Source organism: Salmo trutta, chromosome 40 (genome assembly GCF_901001165.1).
Source record: "Salmo trutta chromosome 40, fSalTru1.1, whole genome shotgun sequence".
Classification (NCBI taxonomy): domain Eukaryota; kingdom Metazoa; phylum Chordata; class Actinopteri; order Salmoniformes; family Salmonidae; genus Salmo; species Salmo trutta.
The window spans coordinates 5,936,079-5,960,983 of record NC_042996.1 but is presented as its reverse complement, the minus strand read 5'-3'; the positions used below and the strand labels follow the sequence as shown (position 1 = coordinate 5,960,983).

Below are 24,905 nucleotides of genomic sequence, written 5' to 3'. Positions count from 1 at the left end.
GAGCTGACAAGGTAAAAATCTGTCCTTCTGCCCCTGAACAAGGCACTTAACCCACTGTTCCCCGGTAGGTCGTCATTGTAAATAAGAATTTGTTCTTAACTGACTTGGTTAAATAAAATGATCACATATGTATTGCGATTCGATACTGTGATTTGTTGTTCCAAACATATTGCTCACCATATGTCTGAGGCAGAGGAACAAGATAGAGTCATGAGAAAACAAGTTTTGATCAGTCATGTAAATGTGCTGAAAACAAATTGGCTTCCTACTTAAAAAGAAGATGGAGAACAAGCTATGAAGGAAAATACTTTAGTTGTGGTGTGCAGGTACAGCCAACTAGCACAAAAATAATATTGTCAAAACAATATGATATATCGTCAAATGTAACTGTAGTGATTTTCTCCCCCATCCTTAGTGTGTAAGTGTGGGAGATTAGGCTGGCTTGGATAGACAGGATTTGACTTGTGAGGCTTCGGCTCAGATGAGCGTGAGTGAGTGAGTGAGTGAGTGAGAGAGAGAGAGAGAGAGAGAGAGAGAGAGAGAGAGAGAGAGAGACAGCGCGATACTGACAGAGACACAGAGAGACAGACAGAGAGACAGCGCAATACTGACAGAGAGAGAGACAGACATAGTGAGAGAGAGAGGAGCAGCAGACAGGCAGCGCTGGGCATATTGACCTCTTTTTATGCCAGTGTCCATTTAGCCCCATTGACTGAGCCTGACGATGAGTCACAGGACACAGCATGACGGGACCGAGGGATGGGGGAGGGAGGTTGAGAGAGGGAGAGAGATGGAGGGAGGGGGTGGAGAAGAGCAAAAATGAGAGAGAGAGAGAGAGAGAGAGAGAGAGAGAGAGAGAGAGAGAGAGAGAGAGAGAGACAGAAAGGAAATGTCCGGGTACGGTCAAGAGAGACTGTGGGTATTGTCTGTCCGTGTGTGTGTATAGAGGCTGAAAAGCTCCAAACGAGGACGGTGCTCTGCACTGTGACTGAGCGGTTTAGCTCTACATGGCTCTGGCCAGCCCTCCTCTCTCTCCTCCAACCCAAGCTAACCCAGCCTCAGCTCTGGCTCCTTCCTGCCAGCGTGATCGATGGGGAGGCTTTTGGAGTGTGTGTCTCGGGTCAGTCAGGGAAAAAGTGGGTGAGGAGAAGGGGGGAGGGAGGATTCACAAGATGGAGGGTGGGTTGAAGAGGAGAAAATGGGTGATAGGGGAGAATTGGGAAAGGGGAGGGGAGTGGGGAAGAGAAAGGGGTCAAAGGCGTTGAAGGGGGGAGAATAGGAGTGAGGAGAAGGGGTGGAGGAGAGGAAAAATAAGGGATGAGAAGAGGGGACGGATAAGGAGGAGAGAAGGGGTGAGAGGGTGAAGAGTGGAAGAGAGTGAGTCAAAGGCTGAGGGAGGAGAAGGGGGGTGAGAGTCTACTCTATACAGTACCATATTAACCACAGAGGGTTCCATCATGCATCATAACTGATCCGGAGAACAGATGAGACTCTCGGCCAAGGAAACGAACACAGATATAGGAGGACGGCAGATGTTGAAAACTGCAGAGCGTGGATTCTGCATCGGGTTTAATTGCTTAGCTAGCTGGTATACACTGGTTCATGTGATAGCAACCCAGGACACACGAGGGTCTGGAAGAAAAACATACTTCAGTACAGCTGGATCGTACCGCTGTGTGTGTGTGTGTGATGGAGAGCTGGAGAGAGAGAGTGTGGTGTGTGTGTGTGTGAGTGGGGTGTCAAAAACTGCAACCGCTGCATAAGATATCAATCAAAGCTAACTAAGAGTGAGAATTTAGAAAAGGGGACAGCAGATGTGACCTTACCAAACAGATGTGACCATATGAAGGTCCTAGTCAATAGCATTAACGTCTTACTTCAGAGGTCTCCGGTGACATTTGAGTGGCTGGGAGGGGTCCGGATACGCCATGTTAAAAGTACTTTGGTGCCCCGTGTCCTTCATGACTACTGATGTAGGTTAAAGTCCCTGGATGGAATACCATCATCTTGTCATTTCCTTTCATCCACCACCAACCCACCTACCGTCTACTTTGGAGACCTCTTAGAGTAATCCCATCTCAATAATGACCTCATATTTGGTCCTGGCCAATAGCAGGGGACTACAAGGAGGCATAACTTTGGTTCTGGCCAATAGCAGGGGACTATATGGAGGCATTACTATATGAATGAAAGGGAGCTGCCAGACAGCTAGCCAAGCTCTTTGTCCTTTAACTAAGGGGTGCCTTCCTGACAGACCGTCTCCTGCTGTTGTCTTCAGTACAGTATGTGAGAGCAGGAAACCAGTGTGTGGATGTGTGCCTAGCATCCTCCTAATATGGGCCATATGCTGTTCCAGAAAAGCCCTTTCAGGACCTTTTCACAGCCACCAGACGGTCTCTACTTCCACTGGAGTAGGACAATCACTAGCCAATAAACCAGCAAACAAAAAGAATACGGAAACAAATATCTCAACTAAACAAATAAATAGGATAGGCTTTGTGTATTTCAGAATGATAGTAAGGGGGGAGAGGAGGAAGAATGAGAGAGCGTGAGAAAGAGAGATATAATATTACTATATGACCCCACAGAGCTCCATATGCCAGACAGATCCCCCTGGTCCCATCTAAACCAGGTTGGTGTTGGAGAACATCCTGTCACTACCTGGCAGACTGGGAGGTGGTGGGAATATGGTGTTGGTGTACAACCTGTCACTACCTGGTAGACTGGGAGGTGGTGGGAATATGGTGTTGGTGAACAACCTGTCACTACCTGGTAGACTGGGAGGTGGTGGGAATATGGTGTTGGTGAACAACCTGTCACTACCTGGTAGACTGGGAGGTGGTGGGAATATGGTGTTGGTGAACAACCTGTCACTACCTGGTAGACTGTGAGGTGGTGGGAATATGGTGTTGGTGAACAACCTGTCACTACCTGGCAGACTGGGAGGTGGTGGGAATATGGTGTTGGTGAACAACCTGTCACTACCTGGTAGACTGGGAGGTGGTGGGAATATGGTGTTGAACAACCTGTCACTACCTGGTAGACTGGGAGGTGGTGGGAATATGGTGTTGAACAACCTGTCACTACCTGGTAGACTGGGAGGTGGTGGGAATATGGTGTTGGTGAACAACCTGTCACTACCTGGTAGACTGGGAGGTGGTGGGAATATGGTGTTGAACAACCTGTCACTACCTGGTAGACTGGGAGGTGGTGGGAATATGGTGTTGGTGAACAACCTGTCACTACCTGGTAGACTGGGAGGTGGTGGGAATATGGTGTTGGTGTACAACCTGTCACTACCTGGTAGACTGGGAGGTGGTGGGAATATGGTGTTGGTGAACAACCTGTCACTACCTGGTAGACTGGGAGGTGGTGGGAATATGGTGTTGGTGAACACCTGTCACTACCTGGTAGACTGGGAGGTGGTGGGAATATGGTGTTGGTGAACAACCTGTCACTACCTGGTAGACTGGGAGGTGGTGGGAATATGGTGTTGGTGAACAACCTGTCACTACCTGGCAGACTGGGAGGTGGTGGGAATATGGTGTTGGTGAACAACCTGTCACTACCTGGTAGACTGGGAGGTGGTGGGAATATGGTGTTGGTGTACAACCTGTCACTACCTGGCCGATTAAACCCCCCTCCCCTCCCCCCTAGGAGGTGGTGGGAATATGGTGTTGTTGAACAACCTGTCACTACCTGGTAGACTGGGAGGTGGTGGGAATATGGTGTTGGTGAACAACCTGTCACTACCTGGTAGACTGGGAGGTGGTGGGAATATGGTGTTGGTGACACAACCTGTCACTACCTGGTAGGACTGGGATGGTGGTGGGATATGGTGTTGGTGAACAACCTGTCACTACCTGGCAGACTGGGAGGTGGTTGGGAATATGGTGTTGGTGAACAACCTGTCACTACCTGGTAGACTGGGAGGTGGTGGGAATATGGTGTTGGTGAACAACCTGTCACTACCTGGTAGACTGGGAGGTGGTGGGAATATGGTGTTGGTGAACAACCTGTCACTACCTGGCAGACTGGGAGGTGGTGGGAATATGGTGTTGGTGAACAACCTGTCACTACCTGGTAGACTGGGAGGTGGTGGGAATATGGTGTTGGTGAACAACCTGTCACTACCTGGTAGACTGGGAGGTGGTGGGAATATGGTGTTGGAGAACAACCTGTCACTACCTGGTAGACTGGGAGGTGGTGGGAATATGGTGTTGGTGAACAACCTGTCACTACCTGGTAGACTGGGAGGTGGTGGGAATATGGTGTTGGTGAACAACCTGTCACTACCTGGTAGACTGGGAGGTGGTGGGAATATGGTGTTGGTGAACAACCTGTCACTACCTGGTAGACTGGGAGGTGGTGGGAATATGGTGTTGGTGAACAACCTGTCACTACCTGGTAGACTGGGAGGTGGTGGGAATATGGTGTTGTTGGTCAGTGTGTTGAGTGTGTAGAATAAGACTAAGTAAGAGTGTGTTTGGTGGATCACTATACACAGGTGGTGTTTTGGAGATTGTGTGTGTGTGTGTGTCTCTACATGTGTGTATGTGAGAGTGTAAGATCAGGTGGTGTTTTGGTGTAAGGCTGTGAATGTGCTAGATGGCAGGTTTTTGGCAGGAGGTGTGTGAGTGACTATTCTTTCTGGTTCAGGATGAACAGATCATGTGCATCCTGTTTTTGGTACAGAGAGTACATTCATTACCATAGTGTCTGACTCAATGCAGGTGATGCCTTAGAACCCCATTATAGTCAATCTGGAATAATGTTCTTCATTTTGTACAACAAAGCTAACGCTCGTTAGCCACAGTAAGTATCAGTCGTATTATATACCCGATGCCTTCTCTGACTTGCAAAACATCCCTCTTTCTTTCTCTTTCCCTCTCTCTCATTTCCCCCAAAACACAAAAAGAGAGACCAAATGTATTCCATCTTATGAATAGTCAGCAATGTATTAACAACTGGTATCCGAGTCCAATTTACCTTCTGAACAGTCTGCCTCTGTACTTGTGAATAACAACTACTCCTCGCTTCGTAGTTCTTTCCAGGCTTATCTGACTCTGCAGTCCTGGGTGTTAGTCTTAAAGCTGCAAAATGTTACTTTTTGGGGCGACATGACCAAATTCACATAGGAATGGAGTTATAGATCTGTCATTCTCATTGAAAGCAAGTCTAAGAAGCGGTAAATCTGTTCTATGTGCGCTATTTCTATGCTTCACATTCTTACGTTTAGTTTTTGAGTCTTTTACTTTCAGTTTTGTACACCAGCTTCAAACAGCTGAAAATACAATATTTTTGGTTATGGAAAATACATTTCAGGGTTTTAGATGGTACAATGATTCTCTACACTATACTTGCTTGTTCTGTAACATAAACTGAAACTATTAGAATTTTAGCAACCAGGAAATGTGGAGCGATTTCTGCATAATTCATCTTTAAGTGATATCCCTCACAGAGAGAACCACACCACTGGCTGTCTGTCTTTCCAATGAATAGTGCATGGCGAGAGGAGACTCAGTGTTCTCCCCATGTCTCTCCAGACATCCTGGGAACATGGATTTGATTTGAAAAGCCCCTCTTTTAATCACAGCAGTCTTCGTCAGAGACTGCTCCCTGGAGGCTGTGTGTGGGAGTGTGTGTGTGTGCCATCTGTGCATGTCTGTGTGTGAGAGTACGGTATGTCTGACTGTGTGTGTGTGTTTGTGTGACTGCGTGTCTGCATGCGCGAGTGTGTGTGTGTGTCCCTCTGAAGTCCCTGTGAGGCATGCTGGGACAGGCCCCGGTGCATGCTGGTAGCTCCAGCAGTGTGGTCTGTCGGGGGCTTTCAGGCAGCGAGGGGGACAATGTGGCATGACAGCGCCCCGAAACCGATGGTACAACGAGTTAAGGAGGACCAACGACAGGGGAGCGCCCCATCAGAGGACCTGGCTTTCGTGAGTGCAGGTACACCACGTTATATAGGCTATATACACACACATATACACTCTGGGATAGGGCTGTTACGGTGACCGTATTACTGTCACACCTACAGTCACGAGTCATGACCGCAGTCAAATTCCACGTGACTGTTTAGTCATGGCAATTAGGCTTCTCCAAGCTCTGATGCTGCTGATGGTCATTAGTAGCCTACTAAACTTGTTACCTGCCTGGTACTCAGCACTCTATTGTCCATCTAATCACTCTGACATCAATGCAAATGTTATCGAAAATCTAATCAAACACTTCATGAGAGTCCATGAGCTCATGTTGCAACATTTCTTTAGGCTATGCAATTGTGTGAGAAAACAGTGATGGCCTCTATTAAAAAGAGGAGGATCCCATCCGCGTTCTATAGGCTAGGCCTACTATATTTCTCAACTTTCCTAATATTAAGCACATTGCTTCGCTGTACAACAGGAGTATAGCCTACCTGGCTGGCATGAAAATTAACCACAGGATAGCTAGATCAGGGCCTAACATAAGGACAACTCAGAGTATGCTATTCTGTTCAAGTGAAATAGTCTACATTTTCTTCATATCATGTTTCTTTAGACCCGTCTAAAATAAATAATGGTTTAATTGTGATGGTGTAGGCTATATTACATGGGTTTATTAGACTTTTAAAACTGTAGATGTTCCAAAAGGTCTGCATCAGTGGCTTGGAGGCTGTGTGTGGAAGCCAGGAGATGCTAAATGCATTTATGTTAATTAACGGTAAATTACCGTTATTAGCTTGACAATCACTGGCTGACTAAATGTCATGACCACAGCCCTACTCTTGGATAGACACATTGTGAACAAGGTTTTTAAAAAGGTATGTGGGCCTACTTCATCTCCACACACACACACCAGGTAGAGACACACACAGGCTGAGAACTTCGAGATTTGACCTACACAAGTGCATTTGATGGTAAAATACACAGACAGACCAGGTCATTTTCCACTGAAAGAAAATGTTGACCATATAAACCAGCCTAAATGATTATGATACAACAAAAGAAAGTATAAAAAAGGGAACCCTATAGACATAGCTAAAGATGAGTTGGCTAAAGATGAGTTGGCAGACCTAGGTTAGAGTAGCAGTAATTGCTTGTTTCTATTTCTCTCTTTTATTGTCTCTCCCCATGAGATCACCCACTGTGAAGTGACAGAAGTTTAAATGACCTACACCCACTCTCCAACCCCCCGCTGTCTCTCTCTCCTCTCCTGACTCCAGGGTGCGGGGGAGGCAGGAGTGTGTGTGTATGTAGTTGGGCCAGGGGAAATAGAGCTTGGCTAGTGGCGCGTGTCACTGTCACCCTGGACATGTCACAAGGCCCTCAGAGCACTGCTGCTGGCGGTGTGTGTGTGGGTATGAGAGGTAGGGTCGATATGAAAGTGTCCAATAGGCGTTCAACACGAACTCTTACTGGTTAATGAGGTATCGAACAGTGAGGAAGGGGCATGCTTTTGCACACTCCACAGTGTAATGGGGGGGGGGGGGGGGGGTGTGAGACGGGACATGACAGGAACCCATGGGGGGTTTAGGGTGAGGGGGTCGATGGCAAGCTGTCAACCAGACAAAGTTGGTTGAAAGTACTGCAAAAGGCCATTGAGTACACCACAACAAAAGAGTCAGCCTGTATGTCTCAGAACTGTCTATCTTTACTGCCTATGATAGGTGAGTGATTGGTTGTGTCTCTGTGTTTGTCTGTAGGACCTCGGAGCCCCCCAGAGTCCGTGCTGCTATTGAGTACTCAATTTATCTCTGCTGTTCACTGATAAGGGCAGACGGCTGTATTAACCGACAAACCTACAATTCCCATGTGGCATCTCATCTCTACCCCACTGTTCAATTCCACTGATAGAAGAAACTACATTTCCCATGAGGCATCACAGCAATGCCCACCGCACAATTACCCTGTAATAGAAGAAACTGCATTTCCCATGGGGCATCATGTCTGCCTTCAGCACAATAGAAAAAACTACACATCCCCAAAGCACCTCGTTTGTTCCTCTCGGCACAATTACACCAAAATGTAACAACTTCACTTGCACAAGGCATTTTCACCACAGAATAATTACACTGTAACCCATATTTTTTTTTTTTTAACCTTTATTTAACTAAGCAAGTCAGTTAAGAACAAATTCTTATTTTCAATGACGGCCTAGGAACAGTGGGTTAACTGCCTTGTTCAGGGGCAGAACGACAGATTTGTACCTTGTCAGCTCGGGGATTCGATCTTGCAACCTTTCGTTTATTAGTCCAATGCTCTAACCAATAGGCTACCTGCCGCCCCAAATAACACCTACAAAGAAACTACACTACCCACATCATCCGTTCTCTCATAATAAAATGTACACTGCAACTCCCCAAAACACATTTCCCACGAGGCAGCACATCCATCCCTTCACAGTAATGCAATTTACCTACACGGCCAAAATAAAATGATCTGTTGGGAAATAAACTACAGCTCCCATGGGGCTTCTCATCTGCAGAACAGCACAGCAATTAAAAGCAAGTGTTGGTCTGATCCCCAGCTCTCATATCCCTCTTCAGCTTGGGCTTCAAGCAGCAGCGTACGTCCTCTAAACTCTCCATCCACATCACAGCTGCTCTCCCACAGGCTGCCTTCTGCTCTCTCCCTCTCTCCCTCCCAAAACACTCCACACTCACATGCCTGCATCAGCACAAATACAAACACTAGCGACGCTAACACTGGAGCTAACACACAAACACACACTGGAGCTAACACCAAAGCCAAAACAACAATCCTAGCTCAAAGCGCTAGGTGAGTGTTGTGTATTAGCTTATGTCGCTACAAAGAGCCAACCAGGGCATAAAATTAACATCCGCCAAATGCGGGTAGATTTAGGTATTGGTTGGTAAAAAAATTCAATTTCACCAGCCACGTAAGTGGGTGGTCAATTTGCAGGGCTCTACAGTTACATTTACGACTTTAAAAATATAGTGAAAAAGTCAAGTATGAGCACGTGCAAGGAAAATGCTGCAGTAGCTGTTTTCAAAGTATTTCTGCTGTTTTGTTTCATAGCTGCTAATCGCACAAACAAATATGAATCTATGAAGCAACACTGCCTGGCAGGAGAGATTTGTGCACTGTGCTGATAATTTTTGGAGGCGCTGCGCACAGCCATAAAAGTTGGTCAAATTTACTCGAAAGTCTACAAAGTGAGACTTTGTCCTCGTGCTTCTTGGCTATTTACATTGTTTTGTTCACAAGGTTGGCTGTTTTTAAATGGAAGTTTGAGTCCGCTGCTTCAACTGATGCAAAGAGATGTTGTCAACTCGTAGTCAGAACCAAAATCTCTCACCTGGTTACCACGGTAACCTCCCATCCTGAACATTTTGTCTCATCTGATATGTTCTAGGGTCACAAAAAATGAAATTGAGCTTTATCTCACATTATTTCTTACTAATAAATGCTTTGTTTTAGAAACATAAAGCATGGCCATCAGCTTGTGTATTCTTTTTTTGAAGTAATTATGGCGCAAAAATATTTTGGCTGGACATTTTTCCCATCTACCTGCCACAGTGGCTGGTGGACCAAAAAGTTTTAGGCAGTTAACCCACTGTTCCTTGACCGTCATTGTAAATAACAAGTTGATCTTAACAGACTTGCCAGGTTAAATAAAGGTTAAAAATAAAAAAGGGAGAGTTAGCATTTGAAGCTAACTGTAACGCGGGCTGTTTCATTTGAGGCCAAAAAACTTTTACAACAAATGTTCTATTGAATAGGACTAGGGATAATATACGAGGTTCATGCTACATTGGTGATTGATAATTAGCAAGAGGCTTCTGTGTTTTGCAATTGATTGTTAATTAGCAAAAGGGGAGATGATTAGCTTGTAGAGCTAATGAACTTTTTCGCTCGATGACAGTGTTCGCTTAGCGCAGCCTGATTGTGCGAGACGGGTTGGGAGTCAGTCAGTCATCTAACGTCGTCGCCTTTGGCTGGCCTACTTTTACTGTGGTGATCGAGCACCAAGATGGTGTCTGTTCGAACATACTGTAACTTAATGGTATTTAATAGACTTCAACTTCAGTCATGGAATGAATCACTTTTGTGTCAGATAGGTCTTTATGGTGACAGTATGCTGTAAATGTGGCTGACAAGAGAATATTCTCTCGATGAAAGATGGTGAATGTACAGTTGAAGTCGGAAGTTTACATACACCTTAGCCAAATACATTTAAACTCAGTTTTTCACAATTCTTGACATTTAATCCCTGTCTTAGGTCAGTTAGGATCAACACTTTATTTTAAGAATGTGAAATGTCAGAATAACAGTAGAGAGAATTATTTATTTCAGCTTTTATTTCTTCATCACATTCCCAGTGGGTCAGAAGTTTACATACACTCAATTTGTATTTAGTAGCATTGCCTTTAAATTGTTTAACTTGGGTCAAATGTTTCGGGTAGCCTTCCACAAGCTTTCCACAATAAGTTGGGTGAATTTTGGCCCATTCCTCCTGACAGAGCTGGTGTAACCGAGTCAGGTTTGTAGGCCTCCTTGCTCACACACGCTTTTTCAGTTTTGCACACAAATTTTCTATGAGATTGAGGCCAGGGCTTTGTGATGGCCACTCCAATATCTTGACTTTGTTGTCCTTAAGCCATTTTGCCACAACTTTGGAAGTATGCTTGGGGTCATTGTCCATTTGGAAGACCCATTTGCAACCACGCTTTAACTTCCTAACTGATGTCATGAGATGTTGCTTCAATATATAATCTTTCTCCCTCATGATACCATCTATTTTGTGAAGTGCACCAGTCCCTCCTGCAGCAAATCACCCCCACAACATGATGCTGCCACCCCTGTGCTTCACGGTTGGGATGGTGCCCTTTGGCTTGCAAGCATCACCCTTTTTCCTCCAAACATAACAATGGTCATTGTGGCCAAACAGTTCTATTTTTGTTTCATCAGACCAGAGGACATTTCTCCAAAAAGTATGATCTTTGTCCCCATGTGCAGTTGCAAACCGTAGTGGCTTCTTCCTTGCTAAGCGGCCTTTCAGGTTATGTCGATATAGGACTCGTTTTACTGTGGATATAGATACTTTGTACCTGTTTCCTCCAGCATCTTCACAAGGTACTTTGCTGTTGTTCTGGGATTGATTTGCACTTTTCGCACCAAAGTACGTTTATCTCTAGGAGACAGAACGCGTCTCCTTCCTGAGCGGTATGACGGCTGCGTGGTCCCATGATGTTTATACTTGCGTACTATTGTTTGTAGAGATGAACGTGGTAACTTCAGGCGTTTGGAAATTGCTCCCAAGGATGAACCAGACTTGTGGTCTACAATTGTTTTTCTGAGGTCTTGGCTGATTTCTTTTGATTTTCCCATGATGTCCAGCAAAGAGGCACTGCGTTTGAAGGTAGGCCTTGAAATACATCCACAGGTGCAACTCCAATTGACTCAAATGATGTCAATTAGCCTATCAGAAGCTTCTAAAGTCATGACATCATTTTCTGGACTTTTCCAAGCTGTTTAAAGGTACAGTCAACTTAGTGTATGTAAACTTTTGAACCACTGAAATTGTGATACAGTGAATTATAAGTGAAATAATCTGTCTGTAAACAATTGTTGGAAAAATTACTTGTGTCATGCACAAAGTAGATGTCCTAACCGACTTGCCAAAACTATAATTTGTGGAGTGGTTGAAAAACTAGTTTTAACCTGTTGGGGATAGGGGGCAGTATTTGCACGGCCGGATAAAAAACGTACCTGATTTAATCTGGTTACTACTCCTGCCCAGTAACTAGAATATGCATATAATTGTTTGATTTGGATAGAAAACACCCTAAAGTTTCTAAAACTGTTTGAATGGTGTCTGTGAGTATAAGATAACTCATTTGGCAGGCCAAAACCTGAGAAGATTCCAAACAGGAAGCGCTCTCTCTCACCATTTCATGGCCTTCTTGATCATCTCTAACCAAAACAGGGGATCTCTGGCATGACGTGACATTTTCTAACGCTCCCATAGGCTCTCAGAAGGCGCCAGAACGATGAATGGTGGCTTTGCAGGCCCTGGCTGAAAAACATTAGCGCATTTTGTAAGTGGTCGATCTGAGGACAATGAGCACGCGCCGACACCATGTTTACTTTCTCTCTCTTTGAACGAAAACAACGACTCCCGGTCGGAATATTATCGCTTTTTTACAAGAAAAATTGCATAAAAATTGATTTTAAACAGCGGTTGACATGCTTCGAAGTACGGTAATGGAATATTTTGAATTTTTTTGTCACGAAACGCGTCGGGCGCGTCACCCTTCTTTACCCTTCGGATAGTGTCTTGAACGCACGAACAAAACGCCGCTATTTGGATATAACTATGGATTATTTGGAACCAAACCAACATTTGTTATTGAAGTAGAAGTCCTGGGAGAGCATTCTGACAAAGACAGCAAAGGTAATCAAACTTTTCTAATAGTAAATCGGAGTTTGGTGAGTACCACACTTGGTGGGTGTCAAAATAGCTAGCCTGTGATGGCCGGGCTATCTACTCAGAATATTGCAAAATGTGCTTTCACCGAAAAGCTATTTTAAAATCGGACATAGCGAGTGCATAAAGGAGTTCTGTATCTATAATTCTTAAAATAATTGTTATGTTTTTTTGTGAACGTTTATCGTGAGTAATTTAGTAAATTCACCGGAAGTGTTCGGTGGGAATGCTAGTCACATGCTAGTCACATGCTAATGTAAAAAGCTGGTTTTTGATATAAATATGAACTTGATTGAACAAAACATGCATGTATTGTATAACATAATGTCCTAGGATTGTCATCTGATGAAGATCATCAAAGGTTAGTGCTGCATTTAACTGTGGTTTGGGTTTATGTGACATTATATGCTAGCTTGAAAAATGGGTGTCTGATTATTTCTGGCTGGGTACTCTGCTGACATAATCTAATGTTTTGCTTTCGTTGTAAAGCCTTTTTGAAATCGGACAGTGTGGTTAGATTAACGAGAGTCTTGTCTTTAAAATGGTGTAAAATAGTCATATGTTTGAGAAATTGAAAGGTATTTGAATATCGCGCCACGGGATTACACTGGCTGTTGAGTAGGTGGGCGTCCCACTGGCCCAGAGAGGTTAATGACTCCAACCTAAGTGTATGTAAACTTCCGACTTCAACTGTATGTGTGTGAGAGAGAAAGAGAGAAAGACATACAGAAAATGAGAGAGAGTAAGAGAGAGCGCGCGACATGCAGACAGTAAAAGACAGAGAGAGAGAGATTGCGTCCCAATCCAGTGCAATAAGATTAAAAGTGTTTACTGTGCAAAAGTGTGAGGAGGAAAAGGGCCCATTGATCATGGTGTTATCCACTGCCATTGATCTGGCAGACAGACAGCAGATGCAGCGTGGCAGTTATGGGGACGGGTCTGGTAGCTATGGGGACGGGTCTGGCAGTTATGGGGACCGGTCTGGTAGCTATGGGTCTGGCAGCTATGGGGACGGGTCTGGCAGGTATGGGGACGGGTCTGGCAGTTATGGGGACGGGTCTGGCAGCTATGGGGACGGGTCTGGCAGCTATGGGGACGGGTCTGGCAGTTATGGGGACGGGTCTGGCAGCTATGGGGACGGGTCTGGCAGCTATGGGGACGGGTCTGGCAGCTATGGGGACGGGTCTGGCAGCTATGGGGACGGGTCTGGCAGCTATGGGGACGGGTCTGGCAGCTATGGGGAAGGGTCTGGCAGCTATGGGGACGGGTCTGGCAGTTATGGGGACGGGTCTGGCAGTTATGGGGACGGGTCTGGCAGTTATGGGGACGGGTCTGGCAGTTATGGGGACGGGTCTGGTAGCTATGGGGATGGGTCTGGCAGTTATGGGGACGGGTCTGGCAGTTATGGGGACGGGTCTGGTAGCTATGGGGACGGGTCTGGTAGCTATGGGGACGGGTCTGGCAGGTATGGGGACGGGTCTGGCAGCTATGGGGACGGGTCTGGCAGTTATGGGGACGGGTCTGGCAGTTATGGGGACGGGTCTGGCAGCTATGGGGACGGGTCTGGTAGCTATGGGGACGGGTCTGGCAGTTATGGGGACGGGTCTGGCAGTTATGGGGACGGGTCTGGCAGTTATGGGGACGGGTCTGGCAGTTATGGGGACGGGTCTGGCAGTTATGGGGACGGGTCTGGTAGCTATGGGGACGGGTCTGGCAGTTATGGGGACGGGTCTGGCAGTTATGGGGACGGGTCTGGCAGTTATGGGGATGGGTCTGGTAGCTATGGGTCTGGTAGTTATGGGGACGGGTCTGGCAGCTATGGGTCTGGTAGCTATGGGTCTGGCAGCTATGGGGACGGGTCTGGCAGCTATGGGGACGGGTCTGGCAGTTATGGGGACGGGTCTGGTAGTTATGGGGACGGGTCTGGCAGTTATGGGGACGGGTCTGGTAGCTATGGGTCTGGTAGTTATGGGGACGGGTCTGGCAGTTATGGGGACGGGTCTGGTAGCTATGGGGACGGGTCTGGTAGCTATGGGGACGGGTCTGGCAGTTATGGGGACGGGTCTGGCAGTTATGGGGACGGGTCTGGCAGTTATGGGGATGGGTCTGGTAGCTATGGGTCTGGCAGTTATGGGGACGGGTCTGGCAGTTATGGGGACGGGTCTGGCAGTTATGGGGACGGGTCTGGTAGCTATGGGGACGGGTCTGGTAGTTATGGGGACGGGTCTGGTAGCTATGGGTCTGGTAGTTATGGGGACGGGTCTGGTAGCTATGGGTCTGGTAGTTATGGGGACGGGTCTGGCAGCTATGGGGACGGGTCTGGCAGCTATGGGGACGGGTCTGGCAGCTATGGGGACGGGTCTGGCAGCTATGGGGACGGGTCTGGCAGCTATGGGGACGGGTCTGGCAGCTATGGGGACGGGTCTGGCAGCTATGGGGACGGGTCTGGCAGTTATGGGGACGGGTCTGGCAGTTATGGGGATGGGTCTGGTAGCTATGGGTCTGGTAGTTATGGGTACGGGTCTGGCAGCTATGGGTCTGGTAGCTATGGGTCTGGCAGCTATGGGGACGGGTCTGGCAGCTATGGGGACGGGTCTGGCAGCTATGGGGACGTGTCTGGTAGTTATGGGGACGGGTCTGGCAGTTATGGGGACGGGTCTGGCAGTTATGGGGACGGGTTTGGTAGCTATGGGGATGGGTCTGGCAGTTATGGGGACGGGTCTGGTAGCTATGGGTCTGGCAGTTATGGGGATGGGTCTGGCAGTTATGGGGACGGGTCTGGTAGCTATGGGTCTGGTAGTTATGGGGACGGGTCTGGTAGCTATGGGTCTGGTAGCTATGGGTCTGGTAGTTATGGGGACGGGTCTGGCAGCTATGGGTCTGGTAGCTATGGGTCTGGTAGTTATGGGGACGGGTCTGGCAGCTATGGGGACGTGTCTGGCAGCTATGGGGACGGGTCTGGCAGCTATGGGGACGGGTCTGGCAGAATATGGGGACGGGTCTGGCAGTTATGGGGACGGGTCTGGCAGTTATGGGGACGGGTCTGGCAGTTATGGGGACGGGTCTGGTAGCTATGGGGACGGGTCTGGCAGTTATGGGGACGGGTCTGGCAGTTATGGGGACGGTCTGGTAGCTATGGGGACGGGTCTGGTAGCTATGGGGACGGGTCTGGCAGCTATGGGGACGGGTCAGGCAGTTATGGGGACGGGTCTGGCAGTTATGGGGACGGGTCTGGTAGCTATGGGGACGGGTCTGGCAGTTATGGGGACGGGTCTGGCAGTTATGGGGACGGGTCTGGTAGCTATGGGGACGGGTCTGGTAGTTATGGGGACGGGTCTGGTAGCTTTGGGTCTGGTAGTTATGGGGACGGGTCTGGTAGCTATGGGTCTGGTAGTTATGGGGACGGGTCTGGCAGCTATGGGGACGGGTCTGGAAGCTATGGGGACGGGTCTGGTAGTTATGGGGACGGGTCTGGCAGTTATGGGGACGGGTCTGGCAGTTATGGGGACGGGTCTGGTAGCTATGGGGACGGGTCTGGTAGCTATGGGGACGGGTCTGGTAGCTATGGGGACGGGTCTGGCAGTTATGGGGACGGGTCTGGCAGTTATGGGGACGGGTCTGGCAGTTATGGGGACGGGTCTGGCAGTTATGGGGACGGGTCTGGCAGTTATGGGGACGGGTCTGGTAGCTATGGGGATGGGTCTGGCAGTTATGGGGACGGGTCTGGTAGCTATGGGTCTGGCAGTTATGGGGACGGGTCTGGCAGTTATGGGGACGGGTCTGGTAGCTATGGGTCTGGTAGTTATGGGGACGGGTCTGGCAGTTATGGGGACGGGTCTGGCAGTTATGGGGACGGGTCTGGTAGCTATGGGTCTGGTAGCTATGGGTCTGGTAGTTATGGGGACGGGTCTGGCAGCTATGGGTCTGGTAGCTATGGGTCTGGCAGTTATGGGGACGGGTCTGGCAGCTATGGGAGGGTTGAGCGGGTCTGGCAGCTATGGGGACGGGTCTGGCAGCTATGGGGACGGGTCTGGCAGCTATGGGGACGGGTCTGGCAGCTATGGGGACGGGTCTGGCAGCTATGGGGACGGGTCTGGTAGTTATGGGGACGGGTCTGGTAGCTATGAGTCTGGCAGCTATGGGGACGGGTCTGGCAGGTATGGGGACGGGTCTGGCAGTTATGGGGACGGGTCTGGCAGTTATGGGGACGGGTCTGGCAGTTATGGGGACGGGTCTGGCAGTTATGGGGACGGGTCTGGCAGTTATGGGGACGGGTCTGGTAGCTATGGGTCTGGCAGTTATGGGGACGGGTCTGGCAGTTATGGGGACGGGTCTGGTAGCTATGGGTCTGGTAGTTATGGGTCTGGCAGCTATGGGGACGGGTCTGGCAGCTATGGGGACGGGTCTGGCAGTTATGGGGACGGGTCTGGTAGTTATGGGGACGGGTCTGGCAGTTATGGGGACGGGTCTGGTAGCTATGGGTCTGGTAGTTAAGGGGACGGGTCTGGCAGTTATGGGGACGGGTCTGGTAGTTATGGGGACGGGTCTGGTAGCTATGGGGACGGGTCTGGTAGCTATGGGGACGGGTCTGGCAGTTATGGGGACGGGTCTGGCAGTTATGGGGACGGGTCTGGCAGTTATGGGGATGGGTCTGGTAGCTATGGGTCTGGCAGTTATGGGGACGGGTCTGGCAGTTATGGGGACGGGTCTGGCAGTTATGGGGACGGGTCTGGTAGCTATGGGGACGGGTCTGGTAGTTATGGGGACGGGGCTGGTAGCTATGGGTCTGGTAGTTATGGGGACGGGTCTGGTAGCTATGGGTCTGGTAGTTATGGGGACGGGTCTGGCAGCTATGGGGACGGGTCTGGCAGCTATGGGGACGGGTCTGGCAGCTATGGGGACGGGTCTGGCAGCTATGGGGACGGGTCTGGCAGCTATGGGGACGGGTCTGGCAGTTATGGGGACGGGTCTGGCAGTTATGGGGACGGGTCTGGCAGTTATGGGGATGGGTCTGGTAGCTATGGGTCTGGTAGTTATGGGTACGGGTCTGGCAGCTATGGGTCTGGTAGCTATGGGTCTGGCAGCTATGGGGACGGGTCTGGCAGCTATGGGGACGGGTCTGGCAGCTATGGGGACGTGTCTGGTAGTTATGGGGACGGGTCTGGCAGTTATGGGGACGGGTCTGGCAGTTATGGGGACGGGTTTGGTAGCTATGGGGATGGGTCTGGCAGTTATGGGGATGGGTCTGGTAGCTATGGGTCTGGCAGTTATGGGGATGGGTCTGGCAGTTATGGGGACGGGTCTGGTAGCTATGGGTCTGGTAGTTATGGGGACGGGTCTGGCAGTTATGGGGACGGGTCTGGTAGCTATGGGTCTGGTAGCTATGGGTCTGGTAGTTATGGGGACGGGTCTGGCAGCTATGGGTCTGGTAGCTATGGGTCTGGTAGTTATGGGGACGGGTCTGGCAGCTATGGGGACGGGTCTGGCAGCTATGGGGACGGGTCTGGCAGCTATGGGGACGGGTCTGGCAGAATATGGGGACGGGTCTGGCAGTTATGGGGACGGGTCTGGCAGTTATGGGGACGGGTCTGGTAGCTATGGGGACGGGTCTGGCAGTTATGGGGACGGGTCTGGCAGTTATGGGGACGGTCTGGTAGCTATGGGGACGGGTCTGGTAGCTATGGGGACGGGTCTGGCAGCTATGGGGACGGGTCTGGCAGTTATGGGGACGGGTCTGGCAGTTATGGGGACGGGTCTGGTAGCTATGGGGACGGGTCTGGCAGTTATGGGGACGGGTCTGGCAGTTATGGGGACGGGTCTGGTAGCTATGGGGACGGGTCTGGTAGTTATGGGGACGGGTCTGGTAGCTATGGGTCTGGTAGTTATGGGGACGGGTCTGGTAGCTATGGGTCTGGTAGTTATGGGGACGGGTCTGGCAGCTATGGGGACGGGTCTGGAAGCTATGGGGACGGGTCTGGTAGTTATGGGGACGGGTCTGGCAGTTATGGGGACGGGTCTGGCAGTTATGGGGATGGGTCTGGTAGCTATGGGGACGGGTCTGGTAGCTATGGGGACGGGTCTGGTAGCTATGGGGACGGGTCTGGCAGTTATGGGGACGGGTCTGGCAGTTATGGGGACGGGTCTGGCAGTTATGGGGACGGGTCTGGCAGTTATGGGGACGGGTCTGGTAGCTATGGGGATGGGTCTGGCAGTTATGGGGACGGGTCTGGTAGCTATGGGTCTGGCAGTTATGGGGACGGGTCTGGCAGTTATGGGGACGGGTCTGGTAGCTATGGGTCTGGTAGTTATGGGGACGGGTCTGGCAGTTATGGGGACGGGTCTGGCAGTTATGGGGACGGGTCTGGTAGCTATGGGTCTGGTAGCTATGGGTCTGGTAGTTATGGGGACGGGTCTGGCAGCTATGGGTCTGGTAGCTATGGGTCTGGCAGTTATGGGGACGGGTCTGGCAGCTATGGGGACGGGTCTGGCAGCTATGGGGACGGGTCTGGCAGCTATGGGGACGGGTCTGGCAGCTATGGGGACGGGTCTGGCAGCTATGGGGACGGGTCTGGCAGCTATGGGGACGGGTCTGGTAGTTATGGGGACGGGTCTGGTAGCTATGAGTCTGGCAGCTATGGGGACGGGTCTGGCAGGTATGGGGACGGGTCTGGCAGTTATGGGGACGGGTCTGGCAGTTATGGGGACGGGTCTGGCAGTTATGGGGACGGGTCTGGCAGTTATGGGGACGGGTCTGGCAGTTATGGGGACGGGTCTGGTAGCTATGGGTCTGGCAGTTATGGGGACGGGTCTGGCAGTTATGGGGACGGGTCTGGTAGCTATGGGTCTGGTAGTTATGGGGACGGGTCTGGTAGTTATGGGGACGGGTCTGGTAGTTATGGGGACGGGTCTGGTAGTTATGGGGACGGGTCTGGCAGTTATGGGGACGGGTCTGGTAGCTATGGGTCCGGTAGTTATGGGGACGGGTCTGGTAGTTATGGGGACGGGTCTGGTAGTTATGGGGACGGGTCTGGTAGTTATGGGGACGGGTCTGGCAGTTATGGGGACGGGTCTGGTAGTTATGGGGACGGGTCTGGTAGTTAAAGGGATGGGTCTGGTAGTTATGGGGACGGGTCTGGTAGCTATGGGTCTGGTAGTTATGGGGACGGGTCTGGTAGTTATGGGGACGGGTCTGGTAGCTATGGGTCTGGTAGTTATGGGGACGGGTCTGGTAGTTAAAGGGATGGGTCTACTCAAATCAAAAAGATTATTGGTCTCGTACATTTGCAGATGTTATCACAGGTGTATCAAAATGCTTGTCTTTCTAGCTCCAACAGTGAAGCAATAGTACCTTGTAAAAAGAAAGAAATTATGAAATATCAGAACGAGTAAAGTTATAAATATGTATATATACAGTATATATGATGTGTGTGGAGACAGTATGGACAGTATATGAATAGAAAAGTTGTGTACAGCAGTAGTTATATAGGATGAGCCATGACTACAATACAGTAATATATACAGTATATATATATTTAATGTTTTACATACTGATTTACCCACTATATATATATATATATATATAATGTTCATTAACTATGTACAGCATAGGGTAAAGCAGTCTCTAAGGTAAAGGGTAGAGTACCGGCTGTTAGCTGGCTAGTGACAGTGTCTAAGATTCAGGCCAGGGTCCTGGGCAAAGGCCGGCTAGTGGTGACTATTTATCAGTCTGATGGCCTGGAGATAGAAGCTGTTTTTCAGTCTCTCGGTCCCAGCTTTGATGCACCTGTACTGTTTCCTCCTCCTAGAGTTTAGCGGGGTGAACAGACCGTGGCTCGGGTGGCCTTGATGATCTTCTTGATGATCTTCTTGGCCTTCCTGTGACACTGGGTGCTGTAGATGTCCTGGAGGGCAGGCAGTGTGCCCTGATGATGCGTTGGGCTGACCGCAGCACCGTCTAGACAACCCTGTGGTTGCAGACGATGAAACAGCTACAGTGACACAGCCTGACAGGATGCTCTCAATGGTGCATCTGTAGAAGTTTGTGAGGTTCTTAGGGGCCAAGCCGGATGTCTTCAGCCTCCTGAAGTTAAGAAGGCGCTGTTACGCATTCTTTACCGCACTGAATGTGTGAAGGGACCACTTCAGGTGCTCTCTCTGCTGTCTGCTGTAGTCCACGATCAACTCCTTAGTTTTGTTGACGTTGAGGGTAGAGGTTATTTTCCTGGCACCACTCCACCAGGGCTCTCACCTCCTCCCTCTAGGCTGTCTCGTCATTGTTGAGTTGGAGACGTGCGTGGCCAGGCAGTCATCCAGGCAGTCATCAGGGAGTACAGGAGGGGGCTGAGTATGAACCCCTGTGGGGGCCCCATGTTGAGGATCAGTGTGGCAGAGGTGTTGTTGCCTACCTTCACCACTTGGGGGCAGCCCGTCAGGAAGTCCAGGACCCAGTTCAACATGGAGGACCAGGGCCCTGAGCTTAGTGATGAGCTTGGAGGGCACTATGGTGTTAAAGGCTGAGCTGTAGTCAATGAACAGCATTCTGACATTCTTACATTGGGGCAATATGTGAATTGTAGTGGGTCTAGGGTGACGGAAAGGTGGAGGTGATATGATCCTTAACTAGCCTCTCAAAGCACTTCATGATGACAGAGATGAGTGTTACGGGGCAATAGTCATTTTGTTGAGTTACCTTTCCTTTCTTGGGCACAAAAACAATGGTGGACATCTTGAAGCAAGTGGGGATAATGGACTGGGATATGGAGAGAATCAATATGTCCATAAACACTCCAGTCGGCTGGTTTGCCCATGGACGGAGCTTGGCAGCTGGAGCCGTCAGTATCTATAATTCGTGATTGTCTAAGGTCCCTGCCACATACAGTTCGTCTCGTGTCTGAGCCCTTGAATTGATTCCACTTTGTCCCTGTACTGCCGTTTTGCCTCTATGACTGCCTTATGGAGCCTTACGGAGGTCATAGCTGGTCTGTTTGTACATGTCCATGTTCCCAGTCACCTTTCCATTGTTAAATGTGGTGGTTACGGCAACACAGAGGAGAGACTGATGTCTTTACTATAGCAGCCACACACCTTTCTCCGCCACACACCTTTCCCCGCCAAACACCTTTCCCCTCCACACACACCTTTCCCCGCCACACACACACCTTTCCCCGCCACACACACACCTTTCCCCGCCACACACACACCTTTCCCCGCCACACACACACCTTTCCCCGCCACACACACACCTTTCCCCGCCACACACACACACCTTTCCCCGCCACACACCTTTCCCCGCCTCAACATATACACCCCCCCCCCCATGGAATAATGTTATCAAAGGGAGGCATGAAGCAGAATGTGGGAGGGGGAATGAGAGAGAGGAGAGAGGCCAGGGTTGGGCTAAGGCAGAGCGGAAATAATCAGCATTAACAGCATTTAAATCACATCTCATTTAGAATGAAAGGTCTGATCCACCGCGTTTACTTTCATTCCTGTGGATTAGAATTCATCATGGCGGTTGCTCTCAAAGACATGCAAATTCATGCAAATTCTGGATGCTAGCACCTTGCCTTCCCATATTGCTGTGCGCAACCTCACTTTGGGCTAAGTGAGATAGACAGGATGAAGAGCGAAAGAGGGATGAGGAGCGAAAGAGGGATGAGGAGCGAAAGAGGGATGAGAAGGAGAAACATGAGGGATGGAAGGAGACAGGACTAGGAGAAGAGAGACAGGGATGGAAGGAGAGACAGGACTAGGAGAAGAGAGACAGGGATGGAAGGAGAGACAGGACTAGGAGAAGAGAGAGGGATGGAAGGAGAGACAGGACTAGGAGAAGAGAGAGGGATGGAAGGAGAGACAGGACTAGGAGAAGAGAGACAGGGATGGAAGGAGAGACAGGACTAGGAGAAGAGAGAGGGATGGAAGGAGAGACAGGACTAGGAGAAGAGAGACAGGGATGGAAGGAGAGACAGGACTAGGAGAAGAGAGAGGGATGGAAGGAGAGACAGGACTAGGAGAAGAGAGAGGGGGATGGAAGGAGAGACATGACTAGGAGAAGAGAGACAGGGATGGAAGGAGAGACAGGACTAGGAGAAGAGAGAGAGGGATGGAAGGAGAGACAGGACTAGGAGAAGAGAGAGAGGGATGGAAGGAGAGACAGGACTAGGAGAAGAGAGAGAGGGATGGAAGGAGACAGGACTAGGAGAAGAGAGAGGGGGATGGAAGGAGAGACAGGACTAGGAGAAGAGAGAGGGATGGAAGGAGAGACAGGACTAGGAGAAGAGAGACAGGGATGGAAGGAGAGACAGGACTAGGAGAAGAGAGAGGGGGATGGAAGGAGAGACAGGACTAGGAGAAGAGAGACAGGGATGGAAGGAGAGACAGGACTAGGAGAAGAGAGAGAGGGATGGAAGGAGAGACAGGACTAGGAGAAGAGAGAGGGATGGAAGGAGAGACAGGACTAGGAGAAGAGAGAGGGGGATGGAAGGAGAGACAGGACTAGGAGAAGAGAGAGAGGGATGGAAGGAGAGACAGGACTAGGAGAAGAGAGACAGGGATGGAAGGAGAGACAGGACTAGGAGAAGAGAGAGGGGATGGAAGGAGAGACAGGACTAGGAGAAGAGAGACAGGGATGGAAGGAGAGACAGGACTAGGAGAAGAGAGAGAGGGATGGAAGGAGAGACAGGACTAGGAGAAGAGAGAGGGATGGAAGGAGAGACAGGACTAGGAGAAGAGAGAGAGAGAGGGATGGAAGGAGAGACAGGACTAGGAGAAGAGAGAGAGGGATGGAAGGAGAGACAGGACTAGGAGAAGAGAGAGGGGGATGGAAGGAGACAGGACTAGGAGAAGAGAGACAGGGATGGAAGGAGAGACAGGACTAGGAGAAGAGAGAGGGGGATGGAAGGAGAGACAGGACTAGGAGAAGAGAGAGAGGGATGGAAGGAGAGACAGGACTAGGAGAAGAGAGAGGGGGATGGAAGGAGAGACAGGACTAGGAGAAGAGAGACAGGGATGGAAGGAGAGACAGGACTAGGAGAAGAGAGAGGGGGATGGAAGGAGAGACAGGACTAGGAGAAGAGAGAGAGGGATGGAAGGAGAGACAGGACTAGGAGAAGAGAGAGGGGGATGGAAGGAGAGACAGGACTAGGAGAAGAGAGAGAGGGATGGAAGGAGAGACAGGACTAGGAGAAGAGAGAGGGGGATGGAAGGAGAGACAGGACTAGGAGAAGAGAGACAGGGATGGAAGGAGAGACAGGACTAGGAGAAGATAGAGAGGGATGGAAGGAGAGACAGGACTAGGAGAAGAGAGAGAGGGATAGAAGGAGACAGGACTAGGAGAAGAGAGAGGGGGATGGAAGGAGAGACAGGACTAGGAGAAGAGAGAGAGGGATGGAAGGAGAGACAGGACTAGGAGAAGAGAGAGAGGGATAGAAGGAGAGACAGGACTAGGAGAAGAGAGAGGGGGATGGAAGGAGAGACAGGACTAGGAGAAGAGAGACAGGGATGGAAGGAGAGACAGGACTAGGAGAAGAGAGAGAGGGATGGAAGGAGAGACAGGACTAGGAGAAGAGAGACAGGGATGGAAGGAGAGACAGGACTAGGAGAAGAGAGAGGGATGGAAGGAGAGACAGGACTAGGAGAAGAGAGAGAGGGATGGAAGGAGAGACAGGACTAGGAGAAGAGAGAGGGATGGAAGGAGAGACAGGACTAGGAGAAGAGAGAGGGATGGAAGGAGAGACAGGACTAGGAGAAGAGAGAGTGATGGAAGGAGAGACAGGACTAGGAGAAGAGAGACAGGGATGGAAGGAGAGACAGGACTAGGAGAAGAGAGACAGGGATGGAAGGAGAGACAGGACTAGGAGAAGAGAGAGGGATGGAAGGAGAGACAGGACTAGGAGAAGAGAGAGAGGGATGGAAGGAGAGACAGGACTAGGAGAAGAGAGAGGGGGATGGAAGGAGAGACAGGACTAGGAGAAGAGAGAGGGGGATGGAAGGAGACAGGACTAGGAGAAGAGAGAGAGGGATGGAAGGAGAGACAGGACTAGGAGAAGAGAGAGGGATGGAAGGAGAGACAGGACTAGGAGAAGAGAGAGGGATGGAAGGAGAGACAGGACTAGGAGAAGAGAGAGGGATGGAAGGAGAGACAGGACTAGGAGAAGAGAGACAGGGATGGAAGGAGAGACAGGACTAGGAGAAGAGAGACAGGGATGGAAGGAGAGACAGGACTAGGAGAAGAGAGAGGGGGATGGAAGGAGAGACAGGACTAGAAGAGAGAGAGAGGGATGGAAGGAGACAGGACTAGGAGAAGAGAGACAGGGATGGAAGGAGAGACAGGACTAGGAGAAGAGAGAGAGGGATGGAAGGAGAGACAGGACTAGGAGAAGAGAGAGGGATGGAAGGAGAGACAGGACTAGGAGAAGAGAGAGAGGGATGGAAGGAGAGACAGGACTAGGAGAAGAGAGAGGGATGAAGGAGAGACA

The 24,905-nt window shown here is 50.0% G+C and overlaps 1 protein-coding gene across 1 annotated transcript in view; it reads right to left on the bottom strand.

Annotated features, from left to right (window-relative positions):
* LOC115180120 (staphylococcal nuclease domain-containing protein 1) overlaps window positions 1-24,905 on the bottom strand; it is a 317,205-nt gene that overhangs the window by 5,699 nt on the left and 286,601 nt on the right. The gene's annotated exons all lie outside the window — the stretch shown is intronic.